The sequence below is a fragment of the Ranitomeya variabilis genome, chromosome 1 (assembly GCF_051348905.1).
Source record: "Ranitomeya variabilis isolate aRanVar5 chromosome 1, aRanVar5.hap1, whole genome shotgun sequence".
Taxonomy (NCBI): domain Eukaryota; kingdom Metazoa; phylum Chordata; class Amphibia; order Anura; family Dendrobatidae; genus Ranitomeya; species Ranitomeya variabilis.
This window is the reverse complement of record NC_135232.1, coordinates 125,143,630-125,160,494: the sequence shown is the minus strand read 5'-3', so window position 1 is coordinate 125,160,494 and position 16,865 is coordinate 125,143,630.

Below are 16,865 nucleotides of genomic sequence, written 5' to 3'. Positions count from 1 at the left end.
TCTGCATAGATTGATATACAGTATAAAGCACATCAATCATTGGCTGCACTGCACTTGAATACTCAGTGAGCCTTGAATTCATTCCTCCAATTGGGTTTAATGCAATTACCTACGCTAAGAATAATTCACACTTCCCCATTCAATAGTGTCTACAGTTATAACTTAGTTACATAGTTACATAGTTATTAAGGTTGAAGGAAGACTGTAAGTCCATCTAGTTCAACCCATAGCCTAACCTAACATGCCCTAACATGTTGATCCAGAGGAAGGCAAAAAAAAACCCATGTGGCAAAGAGTAACTCCACCATGGGGAAAAAAATTCCTTCCTGACTCCACATACGGCAATCAGACTAGTTCCCTGGATCAACGCCTTATCAAGGAATCTAGTGTATATACCCTGTAACATTATACTTTTCCAGAAAGGTATCCAGTCCCCTCTTAAATTAACTTAATGAATCACTCATTACAACATCATACGGCAGAGAGTTCCATAGTCTCACTGCTCTTACAGTAAAGAATCCGCGTCTGTTATTATGCTTAAACCTTCTTTCCTCCAGACGTAGAGGATGCCCCCTTGTCCCTGTCTCAGGTCTATGATTAAAAAGATCATCAGAAAGGTCTTTGTACTGTCCCCTCATATATTTATACATTAAAATAAGATCACCCCTTAGTCTTCGCTTTTCCAAACTAAATAGCCCCAAGTGTAATAACCTATCTTGGTATTGCAGACCCCCCAGTCCTCTAATAACCTTGGTCGCTCTTCTCTGCACCCGCTCCAGTTCAGCTATGTCTTTCTTATACACCGGAGACCAGAACTGTGCACAGTATTCTAAGTGTGGTCGAACTAGTGACTTGTATAGAGGTAAAATTATGTTCTCCTCATGAGCATCTATGCCTCTTTTAATACATCCCATTATTTTATTTGCCTTTGTAGCAGCTGCCTGACACTGGCCACTGAATATGAGTTTTTCATCCACCCATATACCCAGGTCTTTTTCATTGACGGTTTTGCCCAGAGTTTTAGAATTAAGCACATAGTTATACATCTTATTACTTCTACCCAAGTGCATGACCTTACATTTATCCCCATTAAAGCTCATTTGCCATTTATCAGCCCAAGCTTCTAGTTTACATAAATCATCCTGTAATATAAAATTGTCCTCCCCTGTATTGATTACCCTGCAGAGTTTAGTGTCATCTGCAAATATTGAAATTCTACTCTGAATGCCCCCTACAAGGTCATTAATAAATATGTTAAAAAGAAGAGGGCCCAATACTGACCCCTGTGGTACCCCACTGCTAACCGCAACCCAGTCCGAGTGTGCTCCATTAATAACCACCCTTTGTTTCCTATCCCTGAGCCAGCTCTCAACCCACTTACACATATTTTCCCCTATCCCCATTACTCTCATTTTATGTAACAACCTTTTGTGTGGCACCGTATCAAAAGCTTTGGAAAAGTCCATATACACTACGTCCACTGGGTTCCCTTGGTCCAGTCCGGAACTTACCTCTTCATAGAAGCTGATCAAATTAGTCTGACATGAACGGTCCCTAGTAAACCCGTGCTGATACTGGGTCATGAGGTTATTCCTCTTCAGATACTCCAGTATAGCATCCCTTAGAATGCCCTCCAGGATTTTACCCACAGTAGAGGTTAAGCTTACTGGCCTATAATTACCGAGTTCAGTTTTTGCCCCTTTTTTGAATATTGGCACCACATTTGCTATATGCCAGTCCTGTGGTACAGACCCTGTTATTATGGAGTCTTTAAAGATTAAAAATAATGGTCTATCAATGACTGTACTTAGTTCCTGCAGTACTCGGGGGTGTATCCCATCCGGGCCCGGAGATTTGTCAATTTTAGTTATTTTTAGACGCCGCTGTACTTCCTGCTGGGTTAAGCAGGTGACATTTAATGGGGAATATTTATCACTAGTCATTTTGTCTGCCATGGGATTTTCTTTTGTAAATACTGATGAAAAAAAGTCATTTAGCATATTGGCTTTTTCCTCATCCTCATCCACCATTTCCCCCAGATTATTTTTAAGGGGGCCAACACTGTCATTTTTTAGTTTCTTACTATTTATATAGTTAAAGAATATTTTGGGATTATTTTTACTCTCTCTGGCAATGAGTGTCTTTGTCTCAATCTTTGCTGCCTTGATTTGCTTTTTACAGAATTTATTTAATTTTCTGTATTTATTTAATGCCTCCTCACTACCTACTTCCTTTAATTCTCTAAATGCTTTCTTTTTGTCCCTTATTGCGCCCCTTACAGCTCTATTTAGCCATATTGGTTTCCTCCTATTTCTAGTATGTTTATTCCCATACGGTATATACTGTGCACAGGTCCTATCCAGGATGCTAATAAACGTCTCCCATTTTCTTTGTGTATTTTTGTGTCTCAGGATATCGTCCCAGTTAATTGCACCAAGATCCTCTCTCATCCGTTGGAAATTTGCCCTCCTGAAGTTTAGTGTCCTTGTCACCCCCCTACTACCCATCTTATTAAAGGTTACATGAAAACTTATTATTTTGTGATCACTATTCCCCAAGTGACCCCCAACCCTTATATTTGATATGCGGTCTGGCCTGTTGGTTAATATTAGGTCTAGCAGTGCCCCCCTCCTTGTTGGGTCCTGAACCAGTTGTGAAAGGTAATTGTCTCTCATAGTTGTCAAAAACCGATTACCTTTGCTGGAACTGCAGGTTTCTGTTCCCCAATCTATTTCAGGGTAGTTGAAGTCCCCCATAATAATGACTTCTCCTTGAGTCGCAGCTTCATCTATTTGCTTTACGAGGATATTCTCCATTGCTTCCATTATTTTTGGAGATTTATAACAAATCCCTATCAGTAACTTATTATTTTTTCCCCCTCCCCTTATCTCCACCCACAGGGACTCTACATTTTCATTAGATTCACCTATATTATCACGCAGGATGGTTTTTAAGGAAGATTTTACATATAGACACACCCCTCCCCCTCGCTTATCTGTACGGTCATTTCTGAACAGGCTATAGCCCTGCAAGTTAACAGCCCAGTCATGGCTCTCATCCAGCCATGTTTCAGATATCCCCACCATGTCATAATTATGCTCCAACAACATTAGTTCTAATTCATCCATTTTGTTGGCGAGGCTTCCGGCATTAGTATACATGCACTTGATGTTACTCTCTGTACCTCTATTCTTTCTTAAATTACTAACTGTTCTAACCCCACCCCCCATTCCACCGCCACCCCCAACTTCCTTATTTGTGCCCAGGTCTCTATCTGTTGCTATAACTATTATCTATAATCTATAACTGTTGTGGCCAATTCATCTTTAGTTGTATTTTTTGACTTTTTCTGACACATTCTTCAAATTGGCTCATGTGGTTCATGAATTTTTGAATTTTGCACAAAATAAAGACATTTTTGTAATTTGTTTTTTTTTTACTGCTTTTTAGCACAATTATTTGCATGTTCCACTAAAATGTTGCAAAATTTGTGCAAAAAAAAATCAGATATCCAGGGAGGACTGGAGTGCATTTGCACAAAAGACATTAATCACCCCAACATAAAAAAGCAGGCAAACACCTATACAAAAGAATTTATAAGGATGCTGATTAAACTAAGAATGAAGTGTAAACAAAATAAAGGTGATAAACACCAAAGAATAAAAAAAAAGGGACACAAGCAACAATGAACGGTGCAGTAACTATTTATTCAGTAAGAGCTGGACACCCTGTCATAAAGATTCTCTGTTGTGAACGAGATGACAAAACGCTCAGTAGGATCATTATACTAAGATCTTTAGAATTGAGAGTCCTCAGTGGTTGATACATTTTAATGGCTAACTGAAAAGATGATAACAAATTGCAAGCATTCGAGACTACATACGTCTCTTCATCAGGCAAAGACTAAAACAAATTCTGAAGAATCACATATTTATGCACAACATAGTATAGAAAAAAAAAAGGGAGAGGGGAAAAAACCATGGATAAGCCAGGTGACATGAAGCAGAATTACCATGGGTGATAAACAGTTACGTCCATAAATATTGGGCCAATTCTTAGATAAGGATTGTTTTATTGTCCTGTGATTAGGATCTCTGTTGTGATGACCCCACATGGTCTGATGGGCAAGTTCCTTAGTTGTAGTTAGTTGATGTAAAAAGACATAAATCCATGTGACACATTCAAGAGCTCTATGTCCTCTCCAACAGCGGCAGGTACCTTTCCTTGCAACCAGAAAAAATGTAAAACCTGTCCATTTATATCAACCATAGACAAGATAAAGATTCCCAATTCATATCAGGACTACAAGATACCAGGTACATTTAGCTGCGTCACTTCTAATGTGGTGTACCTAATTATTTGTACTAAATGTCCAACTGGGGGTCTGTATGTAGGGGAGACAGGGCAGAAACTGAGAAAAAGGATGAACTCTCATCGCCATACAATAAGAGAAAAAAGAATGGATATACCTGTGGCAATACATTTCTGTCTCCCAAATCATGACATTATGGACATGAAATTACTTGTATTAAAGGGTAACTTCAAATCGCAGAAAGACAGGAGAGTCTGGGAATATAAACTGATGATGACCTTTGACACTCTAAATGCAGGAATGAATGTGTCACACGGATTTATGTCTTTTTACATCAACTAACTACAACTAAGGAACTTGCCCATCAGACCATGTGGGGTCATCACAACAGAGATCCTAATCACTGGACAATAAAACAATCCTTATCTAAGAATTGGCCCAATATTTATGGACGTAACTGTTTATCACCCATGGTAATTCTGCTTCATGTCACCTGGCTTATCCATTTTTTCCCCTCTCCCTTTTTTTTTTTTTTTTCTATACTATGTTGTGCATAAATATGAGATTCTTCAGAATTTGTTTTAGTCTTAGCCTGATGAAGAGACGTATGTAGTCTCGAAAGCTTGCAATTTGTTACCATCTTTTCAGTTAGCCATTAAAAGGCATCAACCACTGAGGACTCTCAATTCTAAATATTTTTCTATCTACTGGCTAACACGGTACCAAGATATATTTCTTTCCTGTACTAAGATCTTTGTCATCTTGGTTACTATCTATGCAGCGAATGACAAAGTCATCTCTACTGTTGCCCTGTGACATAGATACTTCAGTCCGCAGTGAGCAGGTTGCCTTACTCTGAATGAAGCTAATTCTTGCGGGGAACTCATTGCTCCTTTCCACTGCTGGAAAAAGCTGTGCTTATGTTCCCATAGGGGCTCCTCCGGCCACCCTGAATCATATTGACCTTGAAAAGGGTCGGGTGGCTTAAATTTTGTACTTCTATAAAATTTGGATCCTGGGGCAACCACACCCTATGGCAATGTGCAAGCCTATTGTAATTAACCTACATTATGTACATGGTCCTTATCTGGGAGAGAAAATGCAAGGTAACACAATTTTGTAAAAATAAAAAAATAATTAAATAAAAGAATAAATAAATGATTTAATACATTTTAATTAAACTGTAATATTGGTATTCTTCTTTAAAAAAATTTCATAGAATCATCAATTTTAGTGCAAATGCACAGTTTAGGTCAGATTACTACAGTGTATATCCTCCTCAGCTCTTATTCTTTTCAATACATAGAAATTGCAGGAAAAAAATCTATAATATGGATATTATTACATATAAATCTTTTAACATTTCCATTAGGCAAATGCGTTTGAAAGATAAAAGTTAGGATGTGCGCCTATAAAATATGTGGAACATTGTGTCTCTCTTCTTCTGGAAAAATAAATGAGGATTATGCATTGATTTAAATCAACCCTTTAAAATGTGTATGAATGAGACATCAAAATAGGTTTTCCTGCTTTTCAGTGTTGTCTGCGGAAAGTCGATAGTACACTGGAATTATAATATGCTCATAACAAGCATCAGATTGATTGGTAGATTACAAATTAAAGAAAGTGAAAAACAAATCACAATTTAGAAGCAAATATAAATGATTGGCTAACTTCATCAAGTCCCTATTGAATAATGACATCATGACAAAATTCCTGCCATTGTGTTTCCATTAATAATTGATTGCACTTACAGTAAACTATTAAAGTGATCTTGAACAACAGTGACGATTAAATGATAGAGTTTTTATTTATATTTCTAAGCAAAGCTGTTACCAACAAAGGCAACCACAAAAGCAATTACTCACACATGTATCAGTTAATTTCATTTTTAGGATACAATCTACCATACAATTGTGAAGGATGGAAAAGAATGGTATCCACATTGTCCTACTGTTCTGTATAGATTTTTTCATTTTTTTTGTCATTTAGGTGTTTGTGTTTTATGTACTAATTGTACCAGTGCCTAAAGGATAGAATATGTACCCTTTATAGAATGTTTGAGACACTTCCGTCATTTTGTTTGTAAAACATTAGAATTAATGGTGGACACTGATAGTAAAAACTCACCTACAGACCAAATACTGATGAAAATCTGATCCAGCACCCTGATGAAAATGAGAATGATTTTTTTTCGAATGAGAAACAAACAGAAGTCTAATTGCTTTGGAAGTTAGTACGATTGCTAGGGGGGATATGGTGTGTTCAGGGTGATGAGCTGCGTTGCCTTTACGCCAAACATATCATTTGGCATTGTTGCCAAAAAGTTCTATTTTATTTTCATCTGACCAGAGCACCTTCTTCCACATCTTTGGTGTGTCTCCCAGGTGGCTTGTTGCAAACTTTAAACTACACTTTTTATGGATATCTTTGAGAAATGGCTTTCTTCTTGCCACTCTTCCATAAAGGCCAGATTTGTGCAGTGTACGACTGATTGTTGTCCTATGGACAGACTGTCCCACCTCAGCTGTAGATCTCTATAGTTCATCCAGAGTGATCATGGGCCTCTTGGCTGCATCTCTGATCAGTCTTCTCCTTGTTTGAGATGAAAGTTTAGAGGGACGGCCGGGTCTTGGTAGATTTGCAGTGGTATGATACTCCTTCCATTTCAATATGATCGCTTGCACAGTGCTCCTTGGGATGTTTAAAGTTTTGGAAATAATTTTGTATCCAAATCCGGCTTTAAACTTCTCCACAACAGTATCACGGACCTGCCTATTGTGTTCCTTGGTCTTCAGGATGTTTTCTGTGCTTCAAACAGAACCCTGAGACAATCACAGAGCAGGTGTATTTATATGGAGACTTGATTACACACAGGTGGATTATATTTATCATCATTAGGCATTTAGGACAACATTGGATCATTCCGAGATCCACAATGAACTTCTGGAGTGAGTTTGCTGCACTGAAAGTAAAGGGGCCGAATAATATTGCACGCCCCACTTTTCAGTTTTTGAATTTCCACAAAAATTTAAAATAACCAATAAATTTTGTTCAACTTCACAATTGTGTTCTACTTGTTGTTGATTCTTCACCAAAAATTTACATTTGGTATCTTTATGTTTGAAGCATGATATGTGGGAAAAGGTTGAAAAGTTTCAGGGGGCCGAATACTTTGGCAAGGCACTGTATGTATTTGCCTAAAATACATGGGAAATGTGTCATCTTTAACTTTAGGCCCATTAGAGATCATTTCATCTTTAACTTGCTTAACTGTAAACAATTATAGTAATTTAGACCAGGGGTGCCAAAACTGTTACATGCCACTGAATTTGTTTAATGTGCTGCAGCATTTCAGAGAGAAACATAGTTTAAAAGCCATCGTGACCAAGCCGCATGACAGACTAGTTGGACAGGTGGATCCCTGGCTGCTTCTCCTTGCCCGCTTCTCTGGAGTTATATCTCTTTTTCTGCGAGAATCTATTGAGAGACTTGTCACTCAAGGGAAGCTGGCAAAGCCTCCAGAGAATAGCCTATCATCTAGTCTAAAGACTTGTACAGAGAAGGAGTGGACCCTGTCCTAGCAGGTTTATAATCTACAATATTTGTGGAGGAAGACAGTAGGTCGGGGCGTTGGAGAAGCCCCGATGGTAATGTATTTTAAGATTACTGTATGTCTGAAGGTTTCAGCTGTGGGATATAACTGGAAGTAGTGAGGCACTGATTTCCAAAGGATAGGAGAAGTTCGAGATAAATTTTGAAAGTGGTTGGGTTTGGAATGTATGAGGATAGAGGGGAAAGGAGGTTTAGTGAGGATTTAGAGACAACCTGTTGGAAGGTATTGAGAGACTAGTTTAAAGTTGTAAATGAGAGACAGATTACCGACATCCTTGTGAGCCATTGTTAGTAATTTAATCTGGATTCTTTAGAGAATTGAAAGCCAGTCAAGGGATTGGCAGAGGGTAGAAGTTAAGGAATAGCGAAGGTACAGGTATATTAATTAGACAGCAGAGTTACAGATAGACTGGAGTAGTGCAAGAGCATTAAGAGGGACATTAGAGAGGAGGAGGTAAGGTCTTGCATGTGTAGTTTGAAGAGCAGAGTATAGTTAAGGGCTACACCCATGCAGTGGACTTGTGAGACATTTGAAAATGTGATGTCATTTAATGTGATAGATACTGTAGGTCTGGTAGTAGAGGTGTTGAGTGAGATGAAGGAAAGATGATGAGTTCATGAGTTGAGTCTGTCAAATTTTAAATTTCCTTAAAATGTAGCTGTTTGGAATTACAAACAAAACTGGTAAATGTTTTATTATTTCTTAACAAGTACAAAGCTAAGTCAAATTAGGGGTTGTAGTATTTATCAAACTCATTTTTTTAAAACCACTTTGTACTATGTTGGAATTCCCTATAAGATCTACAATCTATTAAATATATATTGGCTCATTTAAAACCTTAAAACTGAAACTTAAAGGGGCTGAATAGAGCTTTAAAATGATGGCCAATCCTTGGGTTGGATCAGCAATATAAAAATGATGGAATGTGAAACCTGGCACCACCGCCTACCAGTTGTTCTTAGTGGTGACAATGGCCATAAGTTAGTAGTTGTAGAGCACAACTACACAGTTTCATCGACTGTATAGTGGCTGCAACCGGTTACTACACATCCTCCCCTATTCAAAAAAATAAAGGTGGATCTGCTTTACCCTATTGTTGTCTTTGTACAGTTGGAAGAGCTATGTAGTTCCACCCTGCAATTGTTCAATCCTGGTCACTAGGGTTAAGCGAAACGGATCGGACAAATTCTAAAATCGCCGACTTTCGGCAAAGTTGGGTTTCATGAAACCCGACCCGATCCTAGTGTGGGATCGGCCATGAGGTCGGCGATCTTCGCGCCAAAGTCGCATTTTATATGACGCGTTCAGTGCCATTTCTCAGCCAATGAAGGAGGATGCAGAGTGTGGGCAGCGTGATGACATAGGTCTCGGTCCCAACCATCTTAGAGAAGGGCATGACAGTGATTGGCTTGCTTTCTGCGGCGTCACAGGGGCTATAAATGGGCGTGCAGGCTGACCGCCATCTTACTTCTGCCGATCTTAGCATAGGGAGAGGTTGTTGCAGCTTCGTCAGAAGAAGGGACATAGTTAGGGAGGGAAGATTAACCCCCAAACCGCTTGTGCTGTAGCGATTTCCACTGTCCAACACCACCTTTTTTTGCAGGGACAGTGGAGGCTATATCTTTGTGCATCAGCTCTGTAGCTTATTAGGCTGCCTTATAAGGCTCCCTGACAGCTGCATTGCTGTTTGCACCACTGCTGTGCAAACCAACTGCTTTTTTAAAAGCAAAAATCCTGTTGCTCCATTCTGCACAGTTATCTTGTTTATTTGTCCACACTTTTGTGAGCAGCAGTCCTTTTTATTGCTGCCACACTTGTCCTGAGATCATTGTAGGGAGATTGAAATTGTATTACACTCTTTGTATTTTTTCATATATTTTCCAGCCACTTACTGCCACTTACATTGCGTTGTTTTATACACGGTGCCTGAGTTTGGGTTCAGTCTCCCCCCAAAAAAAGCGCAATTCAAATTCTCACAAAGTGGATATACCTCAGTCCTCTTAGTTTGTCGTATATCAGCCAGCCACTTGCTGCCACTCACATTGCGTTGTTTTATACACTGGGCCTGAGTTTGGGTTCAGTCTCCCCCCAAAAAAAAGTGAGATTCAAATTCTCCCAAAGTGGATATACCTCAGTCCTCTTAGTTTGTCATATATCAGCCAGCCACTTGCTGCCACTCACATTGCGTTGTTTTTTACACTGGGCCTGAGTTTGGGTTCAGTCTCCCCCCAAAAAAAAGTGAGATTCAAATTCTCCCAAAGTGGATATGCCTCAGTCCTCTTAGTTTGTCGTATATCAGCCAGCCACTTGCTGCCACTCACATTGCGTTGTTTTATACACTGGGCCTGAATTGGGTTCAGTCTCCCCCCCAAAAAAGTGAGATTCAAATTCTCTCAAAGTGGATATACCTCAGTCCTCTTAGTTTGTCACACATCAGCCAGCCACTTGCTGCCACTCACATTGCATTGTTTTATACACTGGGCCTGAGTTTGGGTTCAGTCTCCACCCAAAAAAAGGGCGATTCAAATTCTCACAAAGTGGATATACCTCAGTCCTCTTAGTTTGTCGTATAGCAGCCAGCCACTTGCTGCCACTTACATTATGTTGTGTTATACACTGGGCCTGAGTTGTGGTGCTGTCTCCCCCCAAAAAAGGGAGATTCAAATTGTCACAAAGTGGATATACATCAGTTCTGTTAGTTTGTTGTATATCAGCCAGCCACGTTCTGCCACTTACATTGTGTTGTGTTATACACTGGGCCTGAGTTTTGGTTCAGTCTCCTCAAAATAAAAAGGGAGATTTAAATTCTCAACAAGTTTAGATACACCTTCTACCTTGTTTTACAGTACCATATAATGGTTGTTATTTTGTTTACATTTTCCCAAAAATGAGGAAGTCTGGTGGAAGAGGCCGTGGGCGGTTGTTGCCAGCTGGTACTGATGGTGGTGGTGGTGGAGCATCTGGTTGTAGTGGGAAAAGCAAAATAGCACCTAAGGCTGGAGGTGTTGAGCCAGCGTCATCGTCTGGCTACACAAGGCCTCGAAGGCTCCCTTATCTGGGAGAAGGAAAACCGCTTTTAAAGCCGGAGCAGCAGGAAAAAGTTTTGGCTTTCCTTGCTGACTCAGCCTCTAGCTCTTTCGCCTCCTCTTCAGAAAGTTCAAAATATAAAAGCAGCGAGTCGTCAGTGGATGCTCCCGGTCAGGAACAAGATGTCTCCTTGTGTCCTTCACCCAAACCAAAAGTGAAGGATGCGTCAGGCAACACCACAGGTTACTCCATGGAGCTCTTTACACATACTGGCACGGGTTAGAAAGGGAAATTGTAACTGCCCATTACAAGATGAATCGGACATGGAGTGCACTGATGCACAGCCACAGCTAGATTATTATGCTGTTCCATTGACTCAGATCACTACATTGCCCTTGCAGTGTACTGAGCCAGAATCTGACCCTGATGAGACTATGGTACCCCGTTCTGAAAGCTATAGCACCTTACACGGTGACACAGAGGAAGGTGCACATGACACTGAAGAGGAGGTGATAGATGACCCAGTTGTTGACCCAGATTGGCAGCCATTGGGGGAAGAGGGTGCCGCTGCCAGTAGCTCAGAAGCGGAGGAGGATGATCCGCAGCAGCCATCTACATCGCAACAGCTGTCATCTGGCAGGCCCATATCAGGCCAAAAACATGTGTCAAAAACAAAAACAGTTTTAGGACAGCGTGGCCATTCGGTGAAAGTAGCACAGCGTGCAATGCCTGAAAAGGTATTCGATAGTAGGAAGAGTGCAGTGTGGCAATTTTTTAACCAAGATCCGAATGATCAGTGAAAAGTTATCTGTAAGAAATGCTCAAAGACCTTTAGCAGAGGGAAGAATCTTCAAAATTTAAATACAACGTGAATGCATAGACATTTAACCTGCATGCACTTGCAATCCTGGACTAACTACCAAACGTCACGTACCGTTGGTGCACCTGCTCAGAATGAAGGTAGTCAGCAATGCTACATTGCTTCCCTCACTGTAAGTCCATCGGTTAGGACACCACCAGCAGCAAATGTGGAGGCATCGTCGCAAGGCCAAAGCAGTCAGGGAATCACAAGGTTATTGGTAAGAAACACTGTATGTAGGTTAACATCAAGAATACCATCACCAACCCTTTCTCAATCTGCCATGTCCACCACCACCACCGCTAGTTCCAACATATGCAGCTCTCCAGTCCAGCTCACCCTACAAGAGACTCTCATTAGGAAAAGAAAGTACTCATCCTCACATCCGCGTACACAGGGTTTGAATGCCCACATTGCTAGACTAATCTCGTTAAAGATGATGCCCTACCGGTTGGTTGAAAGCAAAGCTTTCAAAGACCTGATGGCCTACACAGTACCACTGTCATGTCGGACGCTGTTCAGGCCAGGTAGTTCGACAGACAGCGGTAATTCCGCTTTTGACCACTATGTGCTCATTGGCGTCGGCTAGATTTTATCTAGCTGGTCCGGGGTTAATTTACCTGATGCTCGGATTGGAAGCTGGGCCATGCCCATTGCCTTTAAATAGTTCCCCTGAACATTGGGTGTCGCCGATTATAGCTTCTGTCTTGTGCGTTGTTATCTCGGTCTGGAGTGGTGAGCTAGTAGTTGGAGTATCGTTGCTGGTGGAGTATTTCCCTTTGTCTTATTTACTCCTTCTTATATTTGTATTTATTTTGTCCTGCACATTTATAGTGTATTCCTGAGTGACTGCGGCGTTGTGTATATTTTCCGTTATCCTTGTCTGTTCTAAATGTGGGTATTGGTGTACTATCTTTTCACTGGGTGGTGGGCGGTGGTTTCAGCCTAGGGTTGAAACTGGAGACAGGGCGAGGGTCGAGGCCTAGACATGCACACCATCAGTGTAAATTCTAGGTAGAGGGTCAGTCAGGATTTCCCTAGTCTGAGGGAAATTGCAGGGGCCCGGGTTATTAGCTCTTGCCCACCTAGTCTCCCCATGACAACCACGCTATGACCTACCCAGTCGGCACTTCTTTGCAAGAAAAGCCATCCCAGCCCTCCACCAGCATGTCAAAGACCGCATTGTCCATGCACTGAGGCAATCAGTCAGTGGAAAGGTGCACCTCACAACAGATGCATGGACCAGTAGGCATGGCCAGGGACGTTACGTGTCCATCACGGCGCACTGGGTTAATGTGGTGGATGCAGGCGTTCGCCACCCCTCCTCCTCCAGAAGCGAAAGCTCGTCCACAGAGCGCAGTAGCACGACCACTCCATCCGCAGCTGCCAGTGTTGCACACGAGATGTCCCATTATCGAACAGCTAGTGGTAAGCGTCAACAGGCTGTGTTACAAATGAAGTGTTTGGGTGACAACAGACACACCGCAGAAGTACTGGCCGAGTACTTGCAGCAAGAAACTCAGTCATGGCTGGGCAGTGTACATCTTGAGGCAGGCAAGGTAGTCAGTGATAACGGAAGGAATTTTATGGCTGCCATAGCCCTTTCAGAACTGAAACACATACCTTGCCTGGCTCACACCTTGAACCTGGTGGTGCAGTGCTTCCAAAAAAATTATCCAGGGTTACCAGCCCTGCTCCTCAAGGTGCAAAGACTTTGCTCGCACATCCGCCGGTCGCCCGTACACTCCAGCCGTATGCTGAACCATCAGCGATCGCTGAATCTTCCCCAGCACCGCTGAATAATCGACGTTGCAACAAGGTGGAACTCCACACTGCACATGCTTCAGAGGCTGTGAGAACAGAGGCGTGCTGTAATTTATTTGTGGGAGGATACACATACACGGGCAGGCACTTGGATGGCAGACATGGAGTTGTCTGTTGTGCAGTGGTCAAAGCTACAAGACCTCTGTCAAGTCCTTCAGTGTTTTGAGGAATGCACACGGCTGGTAAGTGCAGACGACGCCACCATAAGCATGAGCATCCCTCTAATGCGTCTGCTGAAGCAAAGTTTGATGCATATTAATGAGCAGGCATCTGCAGCCGAAGAGGAGGGAAGCCTTGATGACAGTCAGCCATTGTCAGCTCAGGGAATTCTACAGGACGAGGTGGCGGACGAAGAGGAGGAGAAGGAGGATGATGGGGATGAATATTTATGGGAGGAGGATGTTTCTCAGGGGGCAATAGAAACTGGTGGCATTGCAAGGTCAGATACAGGGTTTTTGCGGGACACAAGTGATGTTGATTTGCAAGAAAGTGCTCCTCAACCCAGCACAAGCAGTGAATTGACACATGGAACATTGGCCCACTTGGCTGAGTATGCCTTGCGTATCCTAAAAAGGGATCCCCGCATCATCAAAATGATGACGGATGACGATTACTGGTTGGCCTGCCTCCTGGATCCACAATATAAAGGAAAATTACAAAATATCATGCCACATGAGAACCTTGAGCAAATATTGGCTACCAAACAAGCAACTCTTGTAGACCATTTGGTTCAGGCATTAGTGGGCAACATGGCAGAGGTGTTAGAGGTGCACAAATCTGAAGTGGCGTTGGACAGAGGGGTTTTATGACCAGGTTGTGGAGTGATTTCGCAATGACCGCTGACACGACAGGTACTGCTGCATCGATTCAAAGTGACAGGAGACAGCATTTTTCCAGTATGGTTACAAACTACTTTTCCGCTTTTATCGATGTTCTCCCTCACAGGTCATTCCCCTTTGATTACTGGGCATCTAAAATAGACACCTGGCGTGAATTGGCAGAATATGCATTACAGGAGCTCGCATGCCCCGCTGCTAGTGTGCTGTCAGAAAGAGTATTCAGTGCTGCTGGTTCAATACTGACCAAAAAAAGGACACGTCTGGCTACCCGAAATGTTGATGATCTAACCTTCATTAAAATGAACCAATCATGGATTTCAAATTATTTTGCCCCACCTTCCCCTGCTGACACGTAGCTTGCCTGAAAAATGTTTTGCTTTTTGCCTCCTCTTACTGACTTCTCCAATTCCTCCATTTGCAGCTGCTGAATGTCCACCATAGGCCATTTTTATACCTCCCTAAATGGGCTGACTCCCCATACAGGGCCATGTTTACCACCTGGCGCAAGCACCCGTGCGAGTGCCGTTTGCCTGGACAGGTGGGTGTGCCCACTCTTGGGCGTCAGCACTGGCACAGGGTCCCTCATAGTACAATGAAGTGTCTCTGATGGTGGTGGTGCACAACCAACGTCAGACACACCGTCGTAATATGAGGGGCCCTGTGCCAGTACCGCTGCCCATGAGAGTGTTCCTCCCCAGCTAAAACAGTGCTCTACCACTTGCAATACTTACCTCTCCTTGCTCCACCACTGTGTAGTCTGTGCTGTTAAATCCTTCAATGGCACTGCCAATACAAATTTGTTGAAATGATAGATGATAGTTAAAATATACAGGGGCCCTGGCCTCCATTTAGACCAGTTAATACTTTGCGCCTACTACCGCTGTCTGCTACTCAGCAGAGGAGCCCACCCCTGTACCTAGCTATGCCACCTGTTTATTTATGAAAAAAAATTTGCCAGACATTTAGCCTACTTACTTATTTGTGCCTACTCACTGTGTCAGCCACTCCTTACAGTTGTCCTCCGCTGAACAAAGCAATGCCGCCAGTTTAGTCCTGTTACCAATTTTGAACTGCATTTAGCCTACTTACTTATTTTTGCCTACTCACTGTGTCAGCCACTCCTTACAGTTGTCCTCCGCTGAACAAAGCAATGCCGCCTGTTTAGTCCTGTTACCACTTTTGAACTGCATTTAGCCTACTTTGTTATTTGGGCCTACTCACTGTGTCAGCCACTCCTTACAGTTGTCCTCCGCTGAACAAAGCAATGCCGCCAGTTTAGTCCTGTTACTAATTTTGAACTGCATTTAGCCTACTTACTTATTTGGGCCTACTCACTGTGTCAGCCACTCATTACAATTGTCCTCCTCTGAACAAAGCAATTCCGCCAGTTTAGTCCTGTTACCAATTTTGAACTGCATTTAGCCTACTTACTTATTTGGGCCTACTCACTGTGTCAGCCTCTCATTACAGTTGTCCTCCGCTGAATAAAGCAATGCTGCCTGTTTAGTCCTGTTACCAATTTTGACCTACATTTAGCCCACTTTATTATTTGGGCCTACTCACTGTGTCAGCCTCTCATTACAGTTGTCCTCCGCTGAACAAAGCAATGCCGCCTGTTTAGTCCTGTTACCAATTTTGAACTGCATTTAGCCTACTTGCTTATTTGGGCCTACTCACTGTGTCAGCCACTTCTTACAATTGTCCTCTGCTAAACAAAGCAATGCCACCAGATTAGTCATGTTACCAATTTTGAACTGCTTTTAGCCTACTTACTTATTTGGGCCTACTCACTGTGTCAGCCACTCCTTACAATTGTCCTCCGCTGAACAAAGCAATGCCGCCTGTTTAGTCATGTTACCAATTTTGAACTACACTTAGCCTACTTACTTATTTGTGCCTACTCACTGTGTCAGCCTCTCATTACAGTTGTCCTCCACTGAACAAAGCAATGCCGCCTGTTTAGTCCTGTTACCAATTTTGACCTACATTTAGCCCACTTTATTATTTGGGCCTATATCTGTGTTTCCTCCATCTTCCTGCCCATTGCCCAGCCACTGCTAGATGAGTCTGCTGGTACATAGACCCAGACCACTATATTCCCCTTGCACTCTACACAGCCAGAATCTGACCCTTCTGAAAGTCAGGTTCCCCTTCCCGCATACTATACCACCTTACACGGGAACAAAGAGGAAGGTGCAGATGAAAGTGCAGGTTCCTTCATCAGGTAGGGGGCATACTCGTTGGTGATGTCACTGGCCTCTCATAGTACACAAAAGTGTCTCTGCCGGTGGGAGGCGCCACCCGCCGTCATACACACTGCCGTACTATGAGGGGCCCTGTGCCAGTGCCAATGCCAATGAGTGGGACCACTGCTTGCTCAGGATCACA